At 36.3% G+C, this 27,423-nt stretch overlaps 1 pseudogene across 1 annotated transcript; it reads right to left on the bottom strand.

Annotated features, from left to right (window-relative positions):
- Nucleotides 1-16,768: 16,768 nt before the first annotated feature.
- LOC148868111 (heat shock cognate 70 kDa protein pseudogene) lies at nt 16,769-19,323 on the bottom strand (annotated as a pseudogene). Its single transcript, XR_016107160.1, has 2 exons — nt 18,817-19,323; nt 16,769-18,240 (listed from the first exon to the last, which is right to left on the bottom strand). The product of XR_016107160.1 is annotated as a heat shock cognate 70 kDa protein pseudogene (transcript).
- Nucleotides 19,324-27,423: the final 8,100 nt, after the last annotated feature.

Genomic DNA, 27,423 nt, shown 5'->3' with positions numbered 1-27,423 from the left:
TCCCCATGTTCTGGCACCACTCTTGGTACTTGATATCCTCGAACTGTTTGCCGTTGTCGGAGATTAGTACCCAAGGTAACCCGAAGCGACATACTATGTTCTTCCAAAAGAAGTTCTGAATGTTTCGAGCCGTAACAGTTGCCAGAGGTTCAACACTTATCCACTTCGTAAAGTAATCTACTGCAACAACTAGGAATTTTCTTCCACTTGTTGCTGGCGAGGTATTTGAGGTCGGAGGCAGGTTGATGGTAGATATTGGCGTGCTTCTGGCACTTGTCGCATTTTCTGACGAGCTCGACAGCTTCTACCTTCATCGTTGGCCAGTAGTATCGTTGTCGAAGTGCTTTTTGGGTGAGTGCTCTACCCCCCAAGTGTCCGCCGCACAGGCCTTCATGAGTGTCGCGGAGTATGAACTCGGCTTTGGCAGGTCGCAGGCAACGCAAGTAGGGGAGCGTGTACGACCGTCGGTATAACTGTTCGTCTATTATGTCGTATTTGGCTGCCTGGCGCTGCACCCTCTTGGACGCATTGCGTTCTACAGGGAGGGTTTCGTCTATCAAGAAGCTCACGAGTGGGTCGATCTAACTCGGATCTGCTTCCAAGACGGGAGTGACCTCCTCTGTCCCCCCGAGAATACTAGGCCGAGGTAAGTCCTCTATGTAAACAGTTCTCATGTCGTTGTGACTTGTGCTGGCTAACCGGGACAGGGCGTTGGCCTTAGTGTTCTCTGACATCGGGATTTGCCTGATGAAATGTGATTGGAAGTTGAGCAGGGCTTCTTTTACTTTGGCCAAATATGTGATCATCGGGAGCTCGCGTGCTTCATACTCGCCTGTAACTTGGTTGACCACGAGCTAGGAATCGCTGCAGATGACCAAGTGTTTTGCCTTTACCTTTCGCGCTAGGTCCAGCCCATCTATCAGTGCTTCATACTCTGCCTCATTGTTGGATGCCGCGAACTCAAAGCATAGTGCGTATTCTAATCTTGTGACGCCCGGGCCGCATAAGACTATTCCAGCTCCGCTGCCTTGCCAGTTCGAGGAACCATCCACGTGAAGGATCCAGGGCTCCTCATCCCAGTTCGTCTTTCGCCTGACCAGGAGAGATGCCACACTAGCTGCTACTTCACGGGGTTCGCACTCTATTGGCTTGGGAGCTCTGGGTTCGCCCAAACTGGGGACCTCGGGCTCAACCTATGGGGCTTCGTGGCTGAAAGTGCACTCGGCGGTAAAAGCTGCCAAAGCTTGGGCCTTAATAGCGGTTCTTGGTTTGTACTAGAGGTCGTACTCGCTAAGTTCGATAGCCCATTTCGTCAGTCGACCGGAAAACACGGGTTTGAGTAAAACTTGTCTCAGAGGTTTGTTAGTCAGGACGATGACGGTGTGAGTTTGGAAATATGGGCAGAGTTTCCGAGCTGCTGTCACTAGGGCGTATGCTAGCTTTTCTATCTGCGGGTACCTTGTCTCTACTCCCTACAAAATTTTACTAACATAATAGATGGGTCGCTAAACCCGGCCTGTTTCTTTTATTAGTATCGAACTGACCACATCGTCGCTTGCCGAGAGGTACAATTCTAAGACCTCGCCCTTTAGCTCGTCGAATGTGAGCTGGCAGTCTTGGGTCCACTCGAACCCTTTGCCTTTGATTGCTTTGAAGAAAGGTAGGCAGCGGTTTGCCGATTTGGACATGAAGCGGCTTAGAGCGGCTATGCGGCCGTTTAGCCTTTGAACCACTTTTACTTTCCGAGGTGATCTCATATCTAGAATGGATTTTATCTTGTCCAGGTTGGCCTCACTACCGCGTCGATTGACAATGTACCCTAGGAATTTGCCCGAGGTGACGCCGAAGACACATTTGTTGGGGTTCAATTTCATGCTAAACTGACGCAGGATTTGGAAGACAGAATCTAAATCTTGTATTAATTCTTGTGAAAACTGAGTCTTGACGACTATGTCGTCTACATAGCACTCTATCTTCGTGCCAATCAGGGGTCGAAACAGCCTATTTACAAGTCTTTGGAAAGTCGCCCCGGCATTTTTTAGTCTGAAGGGCATGACCTTGTAGCAATATAGGCCGAACTCGGTTATGAAGCTGGTTTTTTCCTCATCGGATGGGTCCATCCAGATTTGGTTGTAGCCCGAGTAGGCATCCAGGAAGCTTAGCAACTCATTTCCCGAGGTCACATCCACTAGGCGGTCAATTCTGGGGAGGGGGAAGCAATCTTTCGGGCAAGCTCGGTTCAGGTCGGTGTAGTCGACGCACATGCGCCACTTGCCGTTTGCCTTTTTTACCAACACCGGGTTGGCCACCCAGCTCGGGTAATGGACTTCCCTTATGAAGTTTGCTGCGAGGAGCTAATGTCGGGCATGTCGGCCGTTGACCAGGCGAAAATATCTAAATTTTGAAGTAAAAAACTCACCAGTTCGGTTCGTAGGGGTTCCTCGACGGAAGCTCCGATCTGAAGTGTGCGAGCTGGGTCCGTAGCCGAAGTTGGGATTGCGACCGTTTTCTCCGTGGGCGAAGCTCGTTCCTCACCTTGCTCCACAGGCCGCACCAATTCGAGGTTGTCGGCCGCCTTGGTTTTTCCCTTCAGGGCGGCAACATAACACTTGCGGGACTCGAGCTGGTCGCCCCGCGCTACCCCCACACCGAAGTCCGTAGGGAACTTCATGGCCAAATAGTAGGTGGAGACCACCCGTAGGATATGCGTGATCGGCCGCCCTATTATGGCATTGTATGGGGAGGGGGTCGCGACCACCAGGAAATCATGGTTGAGTCAGACCGCATAAGGCCATGTGCTGACTTCCACATGTACTGTTATTTTTTCGAGGGGCCTGGCTTCCTCTCCGCTGAAACCCACCAGGGGAGTGTTCGCGGGCTTCAACTCGCTCCTTTGTAACTGTAGCTGGTCAAATGTTGATTTAAAGAGGATGTCCGTTGAGCTGCCCGAATCTACGAGTACGCGTCTGACCTCGAAGTTGTTGATCCTTAGTTTAATGACAAGCGCGTCATCATGGGGGTAGCGGACCCCTCGCGCGTCGTCCTCCGTGAAGAATATTGGTTCTTTGGTCTTTGGTCTCTTTGGGGGGTTCCGTTCTTCGATGGCCGCTTCGCGAACTGAAGTCCGAGCCGCTGTCGAGGTACACCCTACTACCACCAAACCTCCCACAATTACATGGATGGTTCCCCGAACTGGCCTCTCTTCCGGAGGCTGTCGCTGCAACAGTTTGGCAGGTCTGCTGCTAGACTCGTGGGCATCCTTCTCGTGCTCCCCTTGCCGACCTGTCTTATTGTTATTATTGTAGTGATGTACAAAGTTTCTCTAGTTTCCGCGACGGATGAGCCCCTCTATCTCGTCCCGGAGGTTATTACACTGCTCGGTACTATGACCATGGTCTCTATGGAAACTACAATACAAATTCTTATTTCTCTCATTCGGATTTCACTTTAGGCGAGGTGGCCACTTCACGTACGGGGCGTCTTTGATCGTCATTAAGATCTCGGTCCGCCTTGTGTTTAACAGCGTGTAGTCCGTCTGAACTGCTAGGGGAGCTCGAAATGACTGGTTCGGCTTTGGCTCCCGGGTCGGGTTTTTTCTGTCGACTGGGTTGGAGAGCGTGTATTGTCGACTTTTCCCGGAAAGTTATTTGTCCGCCTTCACGAGTGATATATATATATATATATAAGTGATCAATAGAAACTACAAGCCTAGGGTATTTATCTTAGGAGTTGAACCTCCTCTTGTAATGTTGACCCGTGGTGGAAATGAAGGCTGAAACTGGTTAGGGTTTTCCCAGAGTTAGAGCTAGTTGTGGACCATGGGTAGAAGGGGATTGAGATTGAGGCAGAGATACTGTGAGGCTTGAACTGGTTTGGGTTTAAGGGGCATATCTCTTGTCAGGTGGCATGCCAATCAGTTAATTAAGCCACAACTGCTTGGTTGGTAATGGTTTGATGCAGGCATTTTACCTGGTTAGGCTGCGTTTGATTTTAGTGCAAATTTGTATGCACTTACAAATGCATAGGAGTGCAAATGGAAAGAATGCATATTCTGATTTGATTTTGTTTTGAGTTTTACTTTATTTTGCTTCATATCTTATTTTACTTCATTTGTATTGAAATAAGACAAGAATAAAGATAAAATTTGAAACAAAAAATAAATCAAAATTTGCAACAATATCATACGTGCTACCACTAAAGCTGCAACTTGGGTTGGGTTGATGCTCAGGTTAGGGTTAGGGTTGAAATTCATAAACCCGACTTTATTTCGGATTGGGTTAGGATTGATCCCTCGGGCAACTCAACCAATCGAACCCGACTTTATAGTACATGTAATATATAAATATATGTTATATGTAATGTATCATTCATTGATTTGTTTAGATACATGATAGTTGTATAGTCCCCACCACATAGTATCACATATTTCATTTAATATAATCACTTCACTTAATCTTAATCGGAAAGACTAAAACCTTAATAACTCATTTTATGTTCTTTAAATATTTTATTTGCTGCCCATAAAAGATCTATAATAAGTCATTACTCATAATAAACTATAGTCATTTCAAACACTTATTTTTTTGAATTTTGTACCAAAAGAACCAATAAAATTACCAACAAACAAATACTAATAAAAAATAGGATTATTATATATAGTGAAAGTTAAATTAAGATCTAAAATTGAGAAGTTGTAGGAGGTTTTAAGAGATGGGAAGAAGGTTGGGTTATGGTTGAAGGAATTTAGTTTGGGCTAGGGTTAGGGCTGGGTAGGTCGTGTTGGGTTAAAGTTAGGTTTGGGCTAGGGTTGGCCTCAACCCGACTTAACCCAGCCTGACTTGTAGCCCTAGCTACCACATTTTTTAATCAATTTGCATTGCAACCAAACACATCCTTGGTGTTGAACTGGGTGCAAGACTTACTTGACCTCTAATTCTCACACCTAAAATCTAGACATGGTTTTAAAATTATTGTCTCACAACTCCAAGCAGCTTCAACCACCTAATTTACATACCTTATGTGGGTAACATCACAAGTTACGCATTTATATGCTCTAAAAGTGAGTAGAGTTGTAAATTGGGTTGTGTCATCCATGACCCAACATGGCCCAACGCGATTTTGAGCCAGCCTGGCATGACGAACTACGGGTTGTGCCAGGCATGATACGATCATATGGGTCGTGTTAGGTTTGGGGTTTCAAGTCCATGGGCCGACTCGACACGGCATGACCGAGCAGGCCGTGCCGCCTGTGGCCCGTGTGCTAGCCCGACCCAACCTATATATAATTTTATTTTCAATTTTATTATATTATTTCATTTTATTATTGCATTTATAAACAATTGTATACATCAAAATTCATATAAATAAAATTTTAAGATCTTTTTTAATTTATTGTCTATTTTTTAATTTATGTAAAAAAAAATCATTTTTTTTCAAAATTTTTAAAAAGCATGGATTGGCCCAGACCACATACCAGCTTAGCCCAAGGCTTAGCTTATGATACAACACAATATAGCACGGGTCATGAGTCATGCCAAGCTAACCCCCCAAAGTATCCTAGGGGAAGGAAGCACGGCCACCTCAGCCCATGGGCCAGCATGACACAACCTTTGTGCCAGCCTAGTACGACCCAATTTACACCTCTAAAAGTAAGTATCATAAACCAAAAAGTCTTAGCTCATCAGGAACCACAATCAGGATATTGGTTTCCAATCGATTACCGATGGAGAGCGCCAAGCCGCCAATAACCATGAGAGAATAGAGGTGTAAATCAGGTCATGCGGGGCTGACCTGACTTTGGATTGTCCCGACACAATGGTCTGAGCCATGTTGGGCCTGGGTTTTAGGTCTATGAGCTGGGTCGACACAGCACGACTCAGCATAGTCCATATATATTATTTACATATTATATATATAATATTTATATATTTTATATAATATATAATAATATATAGTATATAATATATTAATAAAATAAACAATTGTTTTCAATTTAATATACTAATTTATTTAATTATTATATATATAAATAATTGTATACATCAAAATTTATATAAAATTAAAATTAATTTTTTTTCAATTTTTTAAAATAAATAACTTTGACTTGATCCATAACCCCAGCCTAAACCAAGATTTGGCCCACAAACCAGCCCGGCCCATAACACATTATGACATGGCATGGGACCGCACAAACTTGGACCATGACCCATACCAGAACAACCCCAAATTATCCTAAGGGAATATGGCACAGCCCAGGTCGGCCCGCACTTTAGACGGGCCGCCCCGTTTTACACATCTATGAGAGAATAGAGATGCCTACCTGACCGATCTTCGAGACGGGCCCCGTGATTTGGATACCATAAGAGTGCCCATCCCTAGCCCAATGACAGTTTTACTCCTAATATAGGGCCAAGGAAGCCACCAAAGAGATGCCCCCTCCACCTCTCCTCTCCCAGCATTTCTTGTATTCCTTGGGAAGGCATCCACCGCAACCACAACATCTAGGAATATTTATGGGTCTCTCTACTCTAAGATTTCTGTGCATGTGGATCCCACTTACACTGTTGCTAAGACTGATAAGTGGATTGGGATATGCTCCTCACAAAAGCGCCTCACAATGACTTTGAGGCACATCCTACCGTGCATTGAGAGCATATTATGCTTACAAGACAACAAACAAAACTGGTATTCCTTTACAGTTTCCAATAAATCCGGCCCAGGCAAAATGATATTTGTCAGTCTACTGGTGTTGTCAGAGAGAGGAAAGAAACATCTTGGTTAATGGCGGACAAATTCTTGTGCAAGTATTCAAATCCACTCACGTTAAGAACCGTGTAGAAAATAGAACTAGCAAGGCGTCCACAGAACCATTTTCAATATCTTGGTAAGCAAAAAGGATTAGGTTTTGGGTGGACGGTGGACCCAGATTACAACGCATGGATATGGTTCATGGTTGCTCACTGCTGGGTGCACCTTCCAAGAATCCATTGGTTTCTGGGCTAAATTATGGAAACAATGTTGCTGAATTAGCAGTCGCACCTCCCCCGCAAAGACAAAGAAACACATCTTCTCCGCTCATAGTAACACAAATTTTCCTTTTTCTAATAATAAAAAGAAAAATTTCCGTTGAGAGAATTCAGGGTTCTAGACTCATTGTTTTAATATGATGATGAAGTTACATGCTCACTGAGGTAATTTATTTTTTATTTGGGCTGGTATGGCAACGATGCAAATCTAGTTTCAGTGCATTATTGCACCTCGGTCTATAATTATATGTATTCGGAAACATTGTAAAAATACCCTTAAAATCGATGTAAAAATACAAACATGTCAGGATTTACATCAATCTAAAAATGAAAAACTACCTCGATCTTTTCGAATTAAAATTCCATGCTCTTCTTTCACGAGGGAAATAGGTCAAGGGTTTACCCTATCCATCATAACAGTGGTTTGAATATCGACTATTTTCTCCTATCTTTACAGCGTTTGAGATCTGAGAATCCGATAATCTGTCCGAGTGTTCGAGCATCTGACTATGCACAAGGAATTCATGGCCGGAAATTCCTAATCGTTGCAACCGGTCATACTCTGTTTGATAACATAGATTTCAACATCGAGAGAGGAAAGGATGAACACTAGGCCCAAAGTAGCTAATTGTATTTATTTTTTATTTTTTATTTTAACTAGCAAAGCAAGTAAAGATAAATCATTAATTTTGTACCGTTAAGAGGGTTCTCATGCATTGACTTTTGGCTTACAAGATAGGTTTTGTATAGAAAGCCATGAAGCCTTATTTGATGAAAAACACCGAAAAGCAAATGATATATTTATCAACTTTTTAATGAAATTAGTTTCGTTTTTTATTTATTTAAGGATCAAAATATCACAAAACGTATTGGAGTGTATTGATCGATACATATTGTATCAATGACGTTTCAATACATATCAAGCGTGTATGCCCCTATTACAGGTGTTTCGGGTCTAACATATTACAGGGGGTAGATGGGCTTTAACCAGCATTTTGGTCTTGTCCTAGCATCTTAGGGGGTGTTCAATTTCGTATTCATATCATGATGGTCCAAGGTCCAGTCAACAAAAATAATAGCAATTAACGGGATCCCCTGCTATGGACGGGCTTTGTTGAGTGAAAGTGAAATAATAGAAATACATAATAGTAAATATATTTTTTCTAATTTTCATTGTAACACTATGAACTAATATTATCATAGGCAAGGATTATAATGTTTAAATTATAAAATTTATATAAAAAAAATAAATGTATTTTAAATACACTATGAACTAATTACATTTAAGAGGCGTTCTTTTTTGGATTTTTTTTTTTGGGGGGGGGGGGGGTTGCGGGGGAGTTGGTCAATGGGATTTTGGTTCTCACCTCCAAGGTGGGTAAATAACTTTCCCACCTAGGGGGAAAGTTGTCAACACTTGAATAGGACAAAAATACCCCTTTTAATAATGGATTCTTATGGTTAAAATTGTCATTACCTTATTTACATGAGAAATAAAAGAACATGGGTAAATGCACTTACCCGAATAAGTGTTTCCCAAGAAAAACTTACCCAAAAAATGACATTTACCCGGGTAAGTAACTTACCGAAAAGCGAACAGGGCCTTACTTCTTGAAGATTATTGATAATTAGTACATATTTTAAAAAAGTAATTTTAATAGTTAAAATTTTTTATTTTTGGTAATTTATCATATTTATTAGAAATCGTGTTAATCCATTTTTGTTAATTTGTTGGATATTTTTTGTTAATTATGACAAAATTACTGGTATTTTATTTTTGGTTATTTTCTTGACAAATTTCTGTTCATTAAATATAAATTTCTGCTATTTATAGTTTAAATCATATTTAAATATCATTACTTTTAATTACAGTTTATAATTTAATTATATTACTTATAGGTTTAAATATAATTTAAATTATAACTTATGTTAATTAACAATTTAAAAATAAATTAAATAATAAATTAATAAAAATATTAATATTCTTTTAATAAATATAGTATTTAAATAAACAATGTTAATTAATAAATACGGTAATTAAAAATACTACAATTATTGAAAATATTATAAAATATGGAAAATTATTAATACTGTAATTATAAAAATATTGTTGATAAAAATACACTATTTTTAATAAATAATGATAATTAATTGAAATACTATAATTATTCAAATGACTATATCAATTAAAATCACTATAATTTTAAAATAATGTAAGCGTTGGAAATACTGTAATTATTAATCAAAATACTGTATTTATTAATACTATATTTATTGATCAAAATACTGTAATTATTATTACTATTATTATTATTATTATTATTATTATTGTTGTTGTTGTTGTTGTTGTTGTTGTTGTTGTTGTTATTATTATTATTATTATTATTATTATTATTATTATTATTATTATTATTATTATTATTATTATTATTATTCTTAATATTATTCTTATTCTTATTATTATTCTTTTATTATTATTATTATTATTATTATTATTATTATTATTATTATTATTATTATTATTATTATTATTATTATTATTATTATTATTATTATTATTATTATTATTATCATTATGATGATGATGATGATGATGATGATGATGATGATGATGATGATTTTTTAGGTAAATAAAATTGCAACAAAAAAAAATAAAAATAGAAAATAAAACTTAATTACACATCCATCACATAAATAAATAATCCAAACAATTTCAAATAGATGGCAACATCAAAAAACACAAAGTATCAAATAAAATTGCAACAACAAATTGGAAAATATTATTAATTAATAATACTGTTTTTCAATAAATACTGTAATTATTATATTACAATATTTATTTAAAATACATTAATTTCCGGAAATTATCATATTTTCATAAATATATTGTTAACTTCTGGGCTAAATTTAATTAAATATAATTTTCTGATAATTAAATGTAATTTTATGTTATTTATAGCTTAAATTACAATTAAAGTTTAAAAATAATTACTGTTAATTAAAAATATATTATTTTTAAAAATTAATATATTTATGAATTACTATTAATTAATGCTAAATGTATTTAAATGTAATTTTAAGCTATTTATAGCTTAAATTATAATTACTGTGAATTACAGTTTAAAATTAATTATTATTAATTAATAAATACATTATTTCTAAAAAACTATATTTATTAATACTGCTTTCAATAAATACTGAATTATTAATAATACTGTAATTATTAAATTACTGTATTTATTTAAAAAATTATAATTACTGTTAAATACAGTTGAAAAATAATTTAGTATGGGATTATTAAATACAGTTGAAAATAATAATAATATTATTATTATTTTACTGTATTTATTTAAAATACATTTAGCATTAATTTCTGTAATACTGTAATTATGAAAAATACTATTAATTAATAATACTGTCTTTCAGTAAATACTGTAATTATTATATTACTGTATTTATTTAAAATGCATTAGTTTCTGGAAATTATCATATTTTCATTAATATATTGTAATTACTTGGATAAAACTAATTAAATGTAATTTTCTGATAATTAAGTGTAATTTTATGCTATTTAAAAGTTAAATTGTAATTACTGTTAATTACAGTTTAAAAATAATTTAATTACAGCTTAAAAATAAATACTGTGAATTATAGTACTGTTTATTAATAATTAGTGTTAATCAAATTCTGCTAATTATTATTAAATGTAATTGTTTGGTAATTAAATGTATATTTATGCTATTTGTGGCTTAAATTATAATTACTATTAATTACAGTTTAAAAATAATTAGTGTTACTAAGTGTCAGTTACTGTTAAGTAAAAAATATATTATTTTGAAAAAATAATGTATTTATTAATTACTAGTAATTACTGTTAAATGTAATTTTAAGCTATTTTTAGCTTAAATTATAATTGTTGGGATTATTAATATGGTATTTAACTAATTAATAATACTTTTTTTATTGTTTCATGCATCACACAGTATGGGAAACCATGTGGTGCACAGCTTGTGTAAACTGTGTATCACACGGTCAGATATTAACCTTGAACCACACTGGTTGATTTCGGGTAAACCCGGATACGTATTGAAATCGGATTGTGTGGGACCCATTAGATCGTCTTCTTCACCCGATCGTTAATATGGGTTTTGTGTCAGCCTAAATGATTTTTTTCCTTTTTAATACACTTTTTTCTTAGTTGATAATTATTTTTTAATATTTCTTCAACATTTTTCATAAAAAAATCTAGAAATGAAGGAGATTACTGTGAAAAATCAATCTATTATAAGTGACAAATGCAGAAGATTTTTAGTGCTTTTTTTCCATGTTAATGTGTTGCTTTTTATCATTTTACATTTCCGCTCATATACAGTCATAACCAATACATTTTAAATGCAAAAAAGAGAAAAAAAAATATATCTAATACATACCTAGACTCAACAAAGCAAACGGAAAGACGCAAAATTAGACTTGGAAGCTTCTTCAACGTTGAGATGAATGATCTTACGCTGCAGGGCAAGCCTGAAGAATAGTAGATACAATCATCATATTAAAACATATTGGTGATAATTGTGCAAGGCTTGAAATCTGTACATATGGGCGGGAGACACTTTGGAAGTGCAAACATCTCTGCCCACTCTTTAATTTAGGTTGATCTAATTGGCTCTTTTAATAAATTTATGGATTAAAAAAAAGAAAAATTAAAAACAGAAAATTAGAATGGAGGGTTTCCTGCAAGGAAAAGGTCGTGTGACATGGACAGATTAATTTTAATGTGTGTATATATATTTGTTTCATTGGGGGCGATCCCCATCCCGATAACCAACATATTGGGGAAGGAGATCACCCCCAATAACACGTGTACAGGACCATCCCAACCCAAAATATTAGCAACACATGCCCACTCTTTATTTTTTGTGGATGGTCCAGATCCTGGTGGACGACAATGAGCATGTGATATTATACATCACATGCCTTAAGAAAATTCTTTTGTTGTTGTTATTGTTATAACCCACAAAGCTATATTTTTTTTTTCATTGTTCATGGCTATTGAGCATAGATCATCGTCGATCACCACTTGCTAGTTTTCTCCATTGAAATCTGATGAGGGCAGATTTGGCCCTCCAGTGAAATTGTGACATGTGGTACCTTGTTACAATTAGGAAAATATCCATCTAACAAACTTACGAAGTTGGTGACCCACCCGAGCACCAGTCTGGCCAGTCTGGCGGGACCTGTGCCTGCCTAACGCGCGCCTGCGCAACCTGCGCGCGGCACGCGTGACCTGGCCAACCTAGACCAACCTAGCGCATGATCCGGCCAAGGCGCCCACCAACGAACCTGGCCTAGACACTGACCCGCCGACTGACACAGGCGCCAGCTTGACGACATGATCTAGACACTGACCCGCCGACTGACGCAGGCACCGACCAGACGACCTGGCCTAGACACTGACCCGCCGACTGACACAGGCACCGACCAGACGACCTGGCCTAGACACTGACCCGCCGACTGACACAGGCACCGACCAGACGACCTGGCCTAGACACTGACCCGCCGACTGACACAGGCACCGACCAGACGACCTGGCCTAGACACTGACCCGCCGACTGATGCAGGCACCCCGCTGACAACCCGGCCCAGGCGCTGACCTGGCCGCTTGACACAAGCACCAGCCTGACGACCTCGAGGAGTTCACCACCATACCCCGGTTCTGACAAGATGCGACGAGTCTTACCGTTTGGAGGCTTTTCACCCACCTAACCCGCGAGGACTCCAGTATATAAAGACCTCACCCCCCAAAGGAGAGGGAGGAAAAAAAAGGGAAGTAACCCTGCTCTCTAGCTCTCTCATATTATCTTCAAAGCTCTCTACAATAAGAGTGCTAACTTAAGCATCGAAGAGCCCCCACCGGGAAAATACCCCCGGGACCTCTGGTTCAGTTCTCGCAGGTCCTTCAGCTCCCGTCGCCTACGAAGAGGAGGAAAAGATGCAGTTCTCGGAAGTCCCTCAGCTCCCGCCACCTACAAGGAGGAAAAGATGGAGTTCTCGGAGGTCCCTCAACTCCTGCCACCTGCAAGGAGGAGGAAAAGATGGAGTTCTCGGAGGTCCCTTAGCTCCCGCCACCTACAAAGAGGAGGAAAAGATGGAGTTCTCGCAGGTCTCTCAGCTCCCGCCACCTACAAAGAGGAGGAAAAGATGGAGTTCTCGCAGGTATCTCAGCTCCCGCCACCTACAAAGAGGAGGAAAAGATGAAGTTCTCGCAAATCCTTCATCTCCCATAGCCTACAAAGGAAAGAAGACCACCTCATGCTGAGGGCAGTCGGATTGCGCCGCACCAGGGAGCTCCAACATTCTCTAAGGCATCAACCGCCTAGTAGGGAGTTCGCCAGGCAGTTCGCCACCAGGCAGTTCGCCACCAAGGCAGTTCGCCACCAAGCAGTTCGCCACCAAGGCAGTTCGCCACCAGGTAGTTCGCCCCCAGGCAGTTTGCCACCAGGGAGTTTGCCACCAAGGAGTTCGCCACCAGGCAGTTCGTCCCCAGACAGTTCGCCACCAAGGCAGTTCGCCCCCAGGCAGTTCGCCACCAAGGCAGTTCGCCCCAGACAGTTCGCCACCAAGGCAGTTCGCTCCTAGGCAGTTCGCCCCCAGGTAGTTCACCCCCAGGCGGTTCGCCACCCAGGCTGTTCGCCACCAGGGAGTTCGCCAGTAGGCAGTTCGCCCCCAAGCAGTTTGCCACCAAGCAGTTCGTTACCAAGCAGTTCTCCCCTAGGGAGTTCGCCACCAAGTAGCTCGTCACTAAGGCACGCCACCACCGGGTCGAATAACGAGGTACTTTGCCAAAAAATTTTACATCACAAAATATTGATATGTGGCCGAAAACGGTTACATCAAAACCATTACATAATGAATCCATTTTCATCATATTTTAACTATGAATCTTTTTCCTTCAAAGTACTTTGAGTAGTAATTTATCAATTTTATTTCTAAATTAATTTTGATATAATTACTCATTGTGTACCAATTTCACAAATAATATGTAAAGTGCATGGAACCAAAAAAATGTATTGTGAATTGGTCAACATTACACCTACAAAATACAACTATGAGTGTGGGCTGATTTTGTCCACACAGTTTACAACAATTGTGAATTGGGATGTCGTATGGATTGATTTTTGCCTAATCGTGTGGTGTGAACTAGTGACAATTTGCACCTACCAATAAATCCAACCCACTATTTGGGTTGGATTTATTCTCCTAAAACCCTCCCCCTCCCTCTCTTTCTCTAGGTTGGATTGATTCTCCTAAAACCCTTCCCCTTCCCTCTCTTTCTCTTTCATGTCGCCGCCGCTGGTCACCCCTCTCTTCCTCTCTCTCATGTCATCGATCACCCCTCCTTGGCCCCTGCCTCTCTCTCGCCCAGATCTCTATGTGAAGCCGACAACCGCTTTCTCTCTCTCTCTCTCTCTCTCTCTCTCATGTCGCCAGTCACCCTTCTCTGATTCTCTCATCCAAATCTTCGATTAAAGCCAATTGTCGCATTGATTTCTCATATCCATTCGCCCAAATTTTTTATTAAAGTTGATTGCTGCACCGATTTCTCAGATCTATGGAAGGTGGACGTCGCATCACCGCTCTCTCTCAGATCTTGAAGATAGATGTTGCACCAACTCCTCAGATCTATGAAAGGTAGACGTCGCACCAGGCACCACCCCTCTCTCTGTCTCATATGTTGAAGTTGGTCGTCGCACCATCACCACCACCACCCTCTCTTTACCACTCAAATCTCCTATTGGAATTAACAAACACACCGCCACTATCTCTTCTTCGCTTAGATCTCCAGATTGAAGATTCGAATCATGGATCCCAGCTTTTGGAGTAATACACTGTGTTTCAGCTTGATATTGTCAATGTTTCAGGGTATTATGATAAAAAATCAATTACCGAAGCGGAAACAATGTAAAATTTTCATTTTACATGAAAAATAAAAAAAAAAAGGGTCGAATGTGTGGATTAGGGTGGGTCAGGGTCAGACAAGGTTGTGAACCACTTTGACCCAGACATGGTGGCAAAAGGGATAGTGAGTCAATATAGTTGAGTTATTCAACCCACACCCAACCCAATCCACCCTTTTGTCACCCCTACCAAAAATCACTAAGCATTAACTCACGTTTGGACGAACAAGATGTGATGACGAGCTAAAAGACTGACCTAAATTGGCTGCCTCGACATTTTTCCATGAGAATACAACTGAACTGATATAGTATAAAAATAATTTGACTCAATTCAATATAAACCATTTATAATTAAATCGCCAATATAAGCTACTTGGGACATTCTTCTTACTAGAAAAATCGCAACCAAATTCAATTGCCTTGGGTTTTTTACGGCATGACCTATGACAAGTGTTGGTCCCGAACCTTATCCACTTTGACCAGAGCAAGCAATAATAGAATCCACAATAAAAAAGCCTGGACCACACATGAAAAGTTTTGAACGATGCAAATCTACAGCTTTAAATCGGGTGGATTGATTGGAGGTTAAAATTTTGAAGATCAATCTAACAACCAAATGTCTACAAGTCAGGCTTAGTTTGGAAAGAGTATAAATATATATGATATAAATATAAATATATACAAAATAATATAAAGTTTTGCATTCTATATATTTATACTTTTACTCTTTCCCAATTGAGTACAAATACAAATTGTCCTGTGCATATTTGTAGAGTGTAAAACATGATATTTTATATTATCTTGTATATTTATATTTATACTCTTTTCAAACTGAGCCTTGGGAAAACATCAGTTATTATCTTAATTTAAATAAAAATTGAAATGCTATGAAAAAAACATTTTATTTGAAATATGATTTGACAGCTTATCCCCCTCTCTCATATTACCACATAGCCTACCCCTTTCACCCTTCATAGGAAAGAACGATTAGATAATCGTGATATAATATAAATCTACCCAAACAAAGACTAATCTCACCATCGCCATGTCGGTTCACCCTGCTGCCAGGAGAAGTTTATGGAATTGAATTGGAAGCTTAGCTTGGAAGGAGTATAAATGCAAATACGTGTAAATATATACAAAATAATATTAAATACAAAGTTTTCCAGTCTGAATATTTAGATTTATACTCCTTCCAAACAAAGCGTAAAAGAGATACAGCAGAGCAAAATCGAATACCCTGACTTCCATTATACTATACTTAATCAACCAAAATCGAATATCCTGACTTCTAAAACTGTGATCTAAATTTTTTTTCCTTTTTTTTGAATAAATTTTTTTATTTATAATGTCATTTTATAACAACCATTGGGATGCTCTCTCTCCCCCTTCTCAATAACATAAATATCTTCTATAAACAGCTAAAATTAATAATGTTATTTTTATATTATAAAATTTTAATAAAAATAACATATAAAATAATTGTATATTCTTACATATTCCTATTATATAAAAATAGAAATATATTCCATTGGAAACCCCTACTCATTTATTCCATTGGCGTGCGTGTGTTATACATGATAGGTTGAATTTGATTACATAACAAAATAAATACAATACTTCAAAACCAATATTAGTGGGGAAGGGGCAATTCGCCAGGGGAGAAGCTACCACCCGAAATTAAAATCAATTGTGTGGACTGTAGAGTGATGTTTGGAGCTGTTGCTTCGATTTGGTTTGCTTTCTGATAAACTTCGTTTTATATAAAATGAGGGAGAGGGAGGAAAATTGGAACCAATTACCTCATAACCAGTAAATATAATAGACGAAGAACCAACAAAAAGAGTACTGCCCAATTATATACGGGCAAAGAACAAAAGTCCAAAATCCTAACACAAAAATACGAATGACGAAGAAAGAGACTTCCATAAATTCCGCAGTATGCAATATACCGCCCAAACCACACCCGCTTAATCAACCTCCTCAATCTTGGGGCCAGCACCAGTTCCGCCGACAGAAGGACCATCTTCATCCATCCCTGCACCTGCATCAGGTCCCGCTCCCTGGTACATCTTTGCGATGATGGGGTTGCAAATGCTTTCCAACTCCTTCATCTTGTCTTCGAATTCATCTGCCTCGGCTAGCTGGTTGCTGTCCAACCACTGTATGGCCTGCTCAATTGCATCCTCTATCTTCTTCTTGTCAGCTGGGGCAAGCTTGGCACCAATCTTCTCATCCTTCACTGTGTTCCTCATGTTGTAAGCATAATTCTCCAATGCATTCTTGGACTCCACCTTCTTCTTGTGCTCCTCATCCTCAGACTTGTACTTCTCTGCCTCCTGGACCATCTTCTCAATCTCTTCCTTGGACAACCTACCCTTGTCATTGGTGATTGTAATTTTGTTCTTCTGCCCAGTGGTCTTGTCCTCGGCGGAGACGTTCAAGATGCCGTTTGCATCAATATCAAAACACACTGTGATTTGAGGAACACCCCTGGGAGCAGGTGGGATGCCGGAGAGCTCAAATTTAGAGATCCATATTGAGCTCCTCAAATCTGGCACGGGTGATGGTGGAGTAGAAGTCGATACCCTCATACAAAGAATCAATCTCAATGGTGGTCTGGGCAGTGGACGAGAGAGTCCTCTTTGCCCTCTCACATGATGTCCTGAGTCTCCTCAGAGCTCTAGGGTTTCCACTGATATCCTTCTTGTGCTTCCTCTTGAACTCCTGAACGAAGTGGTTCACCATTCGGTTGTCAAAGTCCTCGCCTCCGAGGTGAGTATCTCCTGCAGTGGCTTTTACCTCGAAGATACCCTCTTCAATGGTAAGAAGGGAGACATCGAAGGTTCCACCACCAAGGTCAAAAATGAGGACGTTCTTCTCGCCAACACTGCCGGCCTTCTTGTCAAGACCGTAAGCAATGGCTGCAGCCGTAGGCTCATTGATGATACGCATGACATTGAGACCAGCGATAACGCCGGCATCCTTCGTGGCCTGACGCTGAGAGTCGTTAAAATAGGCAGGAACTGTGACAACAGCGTTCTTCACAGCTGAACCAAGGTAGGCCTCGGCAATCTCGCGCATCTTCATTAGAACCATGGATGAAATCTCCTCAGCGGCAAACTGTTTATCCTCACCCTTGTAGGTGACAACGATCATGGGCTTGTCACCAGGGCCGGCAATCACCTTGAAAGGCCACAATTTAATATCGCTCTGAACAGAAGCATCACTAAACCTCCTACCGATCAAACGCTTTGCATCTGAAAAAGAAAGAATCAGAAGATCAGAAAGCCAAATCCTGAATTAGGAAGGCATAAAATACAAGATTCCAGATTCTCACATGAACTAATGGATGTTAAGATAAATTTTTGAAAATTATACCCCTATAAGCAAAGTACTTAAGACATTCAAGTAACAGATCTGCTAGACAAGGACCCCATAATAGAAACCAAATACATTAGTTGTTAAAACTTAAAACCATCGGCAAAACCCATAAGAAGCAATGAACAACTTCAGAAAACACAAACAATGATGCCCTAGGAAAAAATCTAATCGTACTATGAGGGCAAAATCACATAATAAGCATAGATCTGGACGGATCACTGAAAATTAACACAAGGTAAACTAGTAGATCTGAATATATCATATACAGAAAACCCAGATCTGGATTCCTCAAACCATAAAAAACTGTTGACAAATTCTACAGAAGACATTAACACTAAACGTGTACGCGGCATTCGACTCCCTCTGCGAGTAGCAGACACCAACAGAACAGAATGATCTCAAAATATAAATAAAAATATTCAGCATAAACGGAGTAGAATCCTGGAACTTACCGAAAACGGTGTTCACGGGGTTCATGGCGACCTGGTTCTTGGCTGCATCTCCGATCAAACGCTCTGTATCAGTAAAGCCAACATACGAGGGCGTAGTTCTATTTCCTTGGTCGTTAGCTATAATCTCAACGCGATCGTGTTGCCACACACCAACACAGGAGTATGTCGTCCCGAGATCGATCCCAATAGCCGGTCCTTCACCTTTACCGGCCATTGTTGTTGCAATAACCGATAAAAATAATCACAGAGAAGATTGAGAGAAGAAAAAAGGGTATCAAGAAAGATAAATGTTTGCGCTAGGGTTAGAGTGATTTGTTTGAGACAGATAGTCGCTTATTATATAGCTTTTAGGTAGCTTTCAGGACTGTTTTTCCAGAACATTCCACACGTTAATCCTGACCGTAGGATCAAATTTTAAGCAAATGAACACATCGCCCATCAAAGACTTTTATTTCCCTCCAGGAAGCGCATCAGTTCTTTCTTGGTGGGAACCTGGAAGTTGGAATTTGGTTTTTGAATTCTAGAACCATCTGATACTAATGTTTGTTATTGTTCCTACTTGTATCCGGGGCGGTGCCGGATTGGCTCTTGACCCGAATCCCTGCCCGATTTACTAATTAATAAATCCCAGACCCAGAATATATGTATTTTTCTTTTTGTGTCCGGCGGGGGAGTGCGGGGGACTGTGGCATGTAAACAAAGAGAATTTTAATTTTCTGAAATTTCAAAACTTTCGGACGGCATCATGATGAGGTTTTATGAAACTTTGGGATTTTGAACTTTTTATTAAGATTAATTATTTAAAAGCAGTTTTTAAGTCATTTATCATTAAACTTTTTAAAATATCTTTATTATTTAGCTAATTTACAAACTGCACCCTCAGTACTTAATTAATTCTGACAATTAAATAACTTTACCATATCTTAACATCCATTAAAATCCGCACACACGTGATATTTTTTAATTCCGATATTACCCTTTTTTTCTTTCCCTCTCCAATGTTTTTTCTTTTTCTCCTCCTTTTTTACCGTCTTCTTCTTCTCCTTCCTTTTCGTCGTCTTCTTCCTTTCAGTAGTGGCAAACCGAATTCTCCATAATTACAAATCTGATGAAACGGCGGCGATGTTAAACGTTCGGTATTCTCTCCTTTAAATTCCATACTCTTCGGTCTTCTTCGGCATCTGCTGCAACCAACTTGGCCGCTAATTCCGATTCCCTCTTCCGCATAATTTCTCTATAACCGACTTTGCCAGATGAACTAGGCTTCTCTGTCTCTCTGATAATAAATTGTCTTATTACCTAACTAACAAATGAGGCTTCTTTGCAAATAAAACAAGTATCTCGGAAAATTTCTCATTGCAGTAATAAGGCTTCTGAATGGAGAGCCAGCCAGTTGCGACTTAACCTTTTTTGTGCTTGTTAGGACTTTGTTGGATAATGGTTGCCAGGTGCCACTTCAAGGATCGGAGATGAGATGACACGGATTTTAGCGAAACATGATCAATAGGGAGACCAACGCTTCTGTCCATACCTCCTATAACCGGAAGATCATCGAAGCTAGTTTTTTCTTTAAGGGCCATGAAGCGGTGATTGCGGTCTGCAAACGGATCGAAAATTATTCGGATTACGGTATATTTCATTCAATTCGATGAAAAATTATAAATAGGTTCGATTTCGATTTCAGTGACAATCAATAGTGATTGATGAAGTCTGTAACGGAGGAGTTGGGTTGAATCTGTCCATCGTCTTCTACCACGAGGCGGAGCAGGTGTTGTCGGTGGTCCAGTTGGTGAGGCGTTGTCGTCGGCCTTCCGATTTGGGCAAGGGGCACTTGCATTGCCAAATTACCTTCGACGATCTCTTGAAAACCCTACAAGTCACACCTCCCACCTCCCACCTCCTTTGCACTTGCACACCTCTCACCCATTGAATTTCACGCTTGTTCACTTGTTGCAGGATTTCTTGAACATGTTCTTCAAGGATATTTACAAGCCTATACCTTTGGTCTACAACCTGGTCCTAGCGATGCTGTGTCTGAGAACATAGATCTAGATAAAGTGAAAATCCCCACTATTGTGCAGCGGTGAGTGTACGGGGTGTTAGAATAGAATGTCTTGGTTTCTGAACATGGTGAAAACTAAAGAGTATGTGATTGGTTTCTTAGCTAATTTGTTTGTTCACATAAAAATGGTTTCTTAGCTTCTCTGTGATTTCGACAGATGGTAAATGGTTTCTTAGCTTCTCTGTGATTTCTGGTGCAGATATTTCGACAGATGGTAAATGGTGTTACATAGTTTTTTGTGTCGTCAGAAGGTTGACGACAAGGTGGAGTCAGTTGAATACTTCAGGAATTTACTATTACGGACTTCAGAAATTTGCCTGACGCTGAAATTGGATCAAATCCTCTTGAATCGATTCGGCTTTGATTATCAGTGATTTTGTTCATCTGTATTTTTTCCCCTGATCACTATTCCTTCGAAATCTCCGACACCTCTCGAGGGAAAAAAACCCCTTATCTCTGTTCATTTTTTACCTTCTTTGGCACCTCCCAAAAAAGTGAAGGTCCATTTTCTAGATTCAATGCGCAAATAAAAAAAAAAAAGGAAAACTCCCGATTAATACGTACCCGAATTTCGAACAATGCAGTACCTATAGTTAATTACATGTTAACCTACCATTAATTGATATTTGAAAAAGATAGAATATTCCATAACTGTTATTTAATTTTCTTTATCAAACATTTAAATGGTAACAAAAAAATACAATCTCAAATCCTTCTTTGTTTTATTAAAAAATGTTGAGAGGTCATGTTTATGTGGGTATTATGTTTGAGACCGTTAATTTTTTGATAATGTTTGGATGATTGATAAAGAAAATTAAATGGCACTTAAAGGGCATTTATGCCTTTTTAAAATGTCACTTAATAGCTGATTAACACTTAGTTAATGATAGATACTGGATTGTAACATTTTGAAAGTTCATATTACTAAATTATTGCACTAGTTTGAGGAACAAAATGGCATTAGGCCCAAAATACAAAATACTAATCAAAATTTTCCCTAAAAAAAAGCTTGGACTTCTAACTTGGTTAATTTTGGATTACAATGACGATGATACACATGGAATTGGCAAGGAGGTGCCAACATTTTGAGGAAATATGGATAGGACTTAACATAAAGGTATAATCGACTTTTCATCATTTCTTTTATAATTTAACACAATATCATAAAACATCAATAGTAGAGTGATTTAAGACAATAGATAAATAATAAAGATACAATTTATCAATTAGCTAAACAGTAGAGATAGTTTAAGAAATTTGATCCAATTTTAATTATATATATTATTGATAAAATTGTATTTAATGTATAATGTCAGCGGTTCCTCATGATTTATAAACAGTTTTAATATGTATAATTGTATACATTATTTTAGATTATATTTTATATATAGTGCTAGGGGTTTTGTCAAAAAATCAAAGGATAAATTGAAAAGACCCATTGGTGTTAGTGAAAATTACCCCTGAACTTTCAACTTTAATAAGTATCCCCTTGAACTTTCACCATGTAATAAATATCCTCCTCCATTAGAGTTTCGTCAAAAAAAAATCTGATTCAAATGTTTTGAACTTTTTAAAATCACAAATTACCCTTTCTCATTTATTTGAACATTTTGTGATTAGATTATTTTTCTAAATATAATATTGAAGCATTCCCAATTGCTCTATATATCCACGCATGTTTATAGCTGCTTCAAATGTAATGGTAGAGGTTTGTTTCTAACATATATAAATTTATCGTATTATTTGATTTTTTTGGTTCTTTGGAATAATAAATGGATAATTCTTATATTTATGAAGACATATTAGTGAAATGAAACAAGAATTTAGGTTATGCTAGGCTTGAAGGAAAATGGAGGGAATGGTAGGTAAACCTTTACAAATCTTATATAGGTTTTCATGCCTTTCCCTTCCTTTCCTTACAAACCTAAAGAAACTTGTTTTCTATATGAGTGAAATAAGGACAAGGAAAATAAAAGAAGAAAAGTTCATCGGTCTATATTGTAAATGAAAACTCAAAGACATCAAATATTAAAAAACATAATTATCACCGATCACATAGTATAGGGGGTCTTTATAACCAAGGTTCAAAATATTGATACGTCTGATACGCTGGTATGGGCGTATTGGGCAAATCCTGTTTTTTTTTTTTGAAATCGGTTCAGGAGACGCTTTTGGTCTCCTCCACCCCCTGAACTGGTCAGACCCCCGATACACCCACTATAGGGGCGTATCGGAGGGGTCCCGAAATGATATGTATCTACTGATACATGTCGATACTTTTAACCTTGTTTATAACTTACCCAAAATCAAAAATTGTAAAAATGTCAGCATTGTTTAAAAAATAAAACCATGGATTAAGGTAAATTAATAGGGAGAGATTTATTAAGCATAAGTTAAATAATATAATGGATCATTTATTAAAATACCCCTTATAGTTTCATGGATTTACTAAAATCTACCATATAGTTAGCATTTTACTAAAACACCACTTATAATTTGAAATGAATTTGTTGATCCTAATGTTAATTTAAATAAATTTAATCAAAATAAAATAAAATACCATTTTTGCCTTTAACAACACATGAACAACTACTTTATTGACTATATTTGGTCAATTTTGTATTTTGTACAAAAAGTGTTAAGGGTATTTTTAGAATAAAAAATATGGGCCTAATGACAAAAAATAATATATGGAATGTTTTAGTAAAATGAAAATTATAAATTAGATTAAGCAAGGTTCAAAATATTGATATGCTGATAGGGGCGTATCGGGTGAATCGATATTGCATTTTAATACGTTTTTTTTTTCGCAACTGGTTCAGGGGGCCGGTTTAGGTCTCCTCCATCCCCTAAACCGGTCAGACTTTCGATACACCCACTGTAGGGGCGTATCAGAGGGGTCCCGAAATGATACGTGTCGATACTTTGAACCTTGGGTTTAAGTAAATATGTAAAATTGTAAGGTGTATTATAGTAAATGACCCTAATAAAACACATAAGAGTATACAATTGTTTTATATTTTAAACTTTTAAAATAATTAATAATTATTCATATTTTCTATACTACTTTTAATAATTTTTTTATAATACAAAAATAACAATGATTAATTTCAATTGGGTTTATTAATCAAACTAATGAAATTGACTAACCGATCAACTCGACCTGAGTTTGTCAGTTTTCTAGTATTTTAGGTTGGTTTTGGTTCAAAAATTTCCCAATTTAACCAAGTTGGATTATTTTCACTTTGGCCATTTGTAAACCAACCAAAATCGAACAACCTAACCATGGATATATATTAATATTTTATATTTTAAATATAATTCTTAATATGGAAAAGTGGAAATTTTCTCATATTTCTTAATCTAAAATGTTTTATATCATAAAGCTAAATTTCAATTTTTTTTTTAATAATTGTGTTATAACTTTTAAAATTAAATTTATTTTTTTAAGTTTAAATCTTTTGAACCGATTAATCAAACCAAAAATTGACCCAAACTAGTACAACTTGAGTGGATCGGTTTTTACAAAAGGTCAGCCGGTTTCAGTTGACTAACTCCCCAACATAACCAAATCATTTGGTTGGCCAAATAGCCTACGGCCGAACCGAACCAACTCATGACCGATTTTGTTTTACCCAAAAACCGTTAACTTTCCCAAAAAATGTTGGTTTGGTCAGCAAACTATTGACCCAGGCAGTCAAACCGTTCGATTTGGTTGGCCAAATAGCCTACAATGAACTAAACTAGGCCGTGATCAATACTCCTAATTTCATCTAAATTAATGTTTTAATCTCTAATAAATAAAAATATTTTTATCTCCAATAATTTTTAAAACTTTATAGCAAAAATTGCATAATAATTGAAAATATATTGATAATGAAAATAAAATAAGTAACTAATAAAATTAAAATAATTACAAATACACTAAAAATACTAAAAAATATATTAAGTTAGTCAATAAATATTGTAATCTAAAAAAAAGAAATAAATACAATAAGTATAATAATTTAAGTTTAAAAAGTTAAACAACAATAGTTTAATATCAAATAATTATTAAAACATTTATGTTAAATAACAAAACAAATATAGATTTATACATGATTATTGAACATATATTTATAGAAAAACTATAAATAATTGCTGAAAATACAATAAATATTAATTTTAGTATACTAAATATATAATAAATATACATTAAGATTTTAAAATCATTATTAATGATTATTATTTTTTTGAATTTTTTTTCTTGAATTATTAATCGATATAAGTGAAATTGGTTATTTAAAATATTATTTAGTTATTTAAACAATATCCTTATTAAATTTCATAATTTGAAGTATTAATATAAAATATTTAAAAATACTTATTATTTGAATTTAAGATATTTAGTTATTGAAATATTTAAATAATATTTTATTTTTTTAGTGATAAAATTATTTTATTTGAATAACATTTAATTTGAATAATCTGAAAATTCACAATTTATATTGTTAGTTCATAATTTTGTAGAAATGTAAAACTATTAATAGTATAAGTATTATTAAATATATTATAATTATTTTCGTGTTTTAGTAAATATTTTAAAGTTATTATATGATTTGTTAAAATATTTAAATAATGTTTATAATTTAAATTTAAACTTTCTTTAGATAGAATTAGATAAAAAGAAGCAAAGATGATAAATAGGAATTAGAGATAATTTGGAGATAAATTCTCTAATAAATTAGAGATAAGTTAGGAGATAAATAGAAATTGGAGATGATTTAGGAGAAAGTGGGGGAGGTAGTTTAGGATAAATTTTAGGAGAAGAGAATGTTGGGAAGGAGAGCACCATATTGGTTCTTTAAAAAATTTCATGGAATAAAAAAAATTATAAATTGAAAAAAATGAGAAAAATTCTTGACCGCTTAGCTTTAATATATAATTCTTAATTTTTGTTAGAATATTTAAACCATTCTTAATTTTTTTAATCTAAACTTTCTTTATATAGATATAAATAAAAAGCAGGGGAGAGGATGAATTAGAGATAATTTTTGAGAAAGTGGGGGATGTAGTTTAGGAGCTATTTTAGGAGAAGAGATTATTTAGGTTATTTGGAAAGTGCATCTCATTTATTGTCTTGAAAATGACATGTAATAAAAAAATAAAAATTTCAAAAAAGGGAGAAAACTTATTGACCACTTTGTTTTAATATATATATTAGGGGGGCCCGTGATGCACGAGATTTGTTAAGTGAAAGATAAATAATAGAAAGGGACATTTAGTAAAATACCTTTATAGTTTCATGGATTTAATAAGTCTACCATATAATTAGCATTTTGCTAAAACACCATTTATAGTTTGCAACGGATTTAATCAATCTTCCATTAGATGATATTGTTGATCCTAATGTTCATTTAAATAAATTTAAGGGTACTTTTGGAATAAAAAATCATGGGCCTAATGGCAAAACAAACACTCCTTAATGAAAGGTTGATTAAGTAAATAACTTGTAAAATATATGGGATGTTAAGGTAGGTTTAAGTACATATGTAAAACTATAAGGAGTGTTCTAGTAAATGATCCTAATAAAAACATATAAGAGTACATAATTGTTTTATATTTTAAACTTTTTAAATAATTAATAAATTTTAATATTTTATATACTACTCTTAACAAATTTTTTATAATACAAAAATAACAATAATTAATTTCAGTTTGGTTTGTTCATCAAACTTATAAAACCGACCAACCTGATCAACTTAACCCGAGTTGGTCGGTTTTCTAGTACTTTATGTTGACTTTGGTTCAAAAAAGTCCAAATTCAACTAAGTTGGATCGGTTTCACTTTGGCCATTTGTAAAGTGACAAAAACTGAACAACCTAACCATGGATGTATATATTAATATTTTATATTTTAAATATAATTTTTAATATAAAAAGTGAGAAATTTCCCATATTTCTTAATCTAAAATGTTTTAATTCATAAATCAATTTTTAAATTTTTTTTTATTAATAATTGTACTGTAATTTTTAGAAATATATTTAATTTTTAAGTTTAAATCTTTAGAACCGACTGACCTTTTATGAAAATTGACCTAAATCGATACAACTTGGGTGGGTCAGTTTTCACAAAATGTTAGTCGATTTCAGCTAACCAACTCCCAACTTGACTAGGTCAATTTGGTTGGCCAAATAGCCTACGGCTGGACCAAACCAACTCATGAACACACATAATTTTAGCTAAATTAATAGTCTTATCTTTGATAAATAACAATAGTTAGTCTCCAATAATTATTGAAAATTTATAACAGAAATACACAATTATTGAAAATATATTAATAATGAAAAAATAAAATAATTGCAAAAATACAATAAGTACAAAAAAATGTATTAACTTAGTCAATAAATAGTATAATCTCAAATAATAGTTTAATTTTTAATAAATATTAACTAATCAATAAGTTATAACAAAAATAGAATAAATAAAATATGTACAGTAAATTAAATTTAAAAAATTCAATAATAGTAGTAGTTTAATCTATAATAATTATTGAAAGTTTTTT

Source organism: Nelumbo lutea, chromosome 2 (assembly GCF_056320005.1).
Source record: "Nelumbo lutea isolate HS-2025 chromosome 2, American lotus-T2T, whole genome shotgun sequence".
Lineage (NCBI taxonomy): Eukaryota > Viridiplantae > Streptophyta > Magnoliopsida > Proteales > Nelumbonaceae > Nelumbo > Nelumbo lutea.
This window is presented reverse-complemented; position numbering and strand designations above follow the sequence as displayed.